The sequence below is a fragment of the Trachymyrmex cornetzi genome, unplaced genomic scaffold, assembly GCF_001594075.2.
Source record: "Trachymyrmex cornetzi isolate Tcor2-1 unplaced genomic scaffold, Tcor1.1 scaffold135, whole genome shotgun sequence".
NCBI classification, from domain to species: domain Eukaryota; kingdom Metazoa; phylum Arthropoda; class Insecta; order Hymenoptera; family Formicidae; genus Trachymyrmex; species Trachymyrmex cornetzi.
Genome location: NW_017295928.1, coordinates 26447 through 26668, shown reverse-complemented (window position 1 = coordinate 26668; position 222 = coordinate 26447).

Sequence of the window (222 nt, the reverse complement as noted above, 5' to 3'; positions counted from 1 at the left end):
GTTGAGGCTCGAGTACGGACGCATCTCAACTATATCAGTCTGCCACAGATCGTCGTATCCCCGGACGCGCCTTCGCGGAAAATTTCTTCTTACAGGAGCGGGCAATTCCTCAACGAGTCGACGTCTCTCAGGGCTAACTTTTTTGTTTTCATCGGATCTCTTTTTCATGATTCGACGCGTAATACACAAGAAAATAATGTATTTTTTCTCGCTGTTGTCACT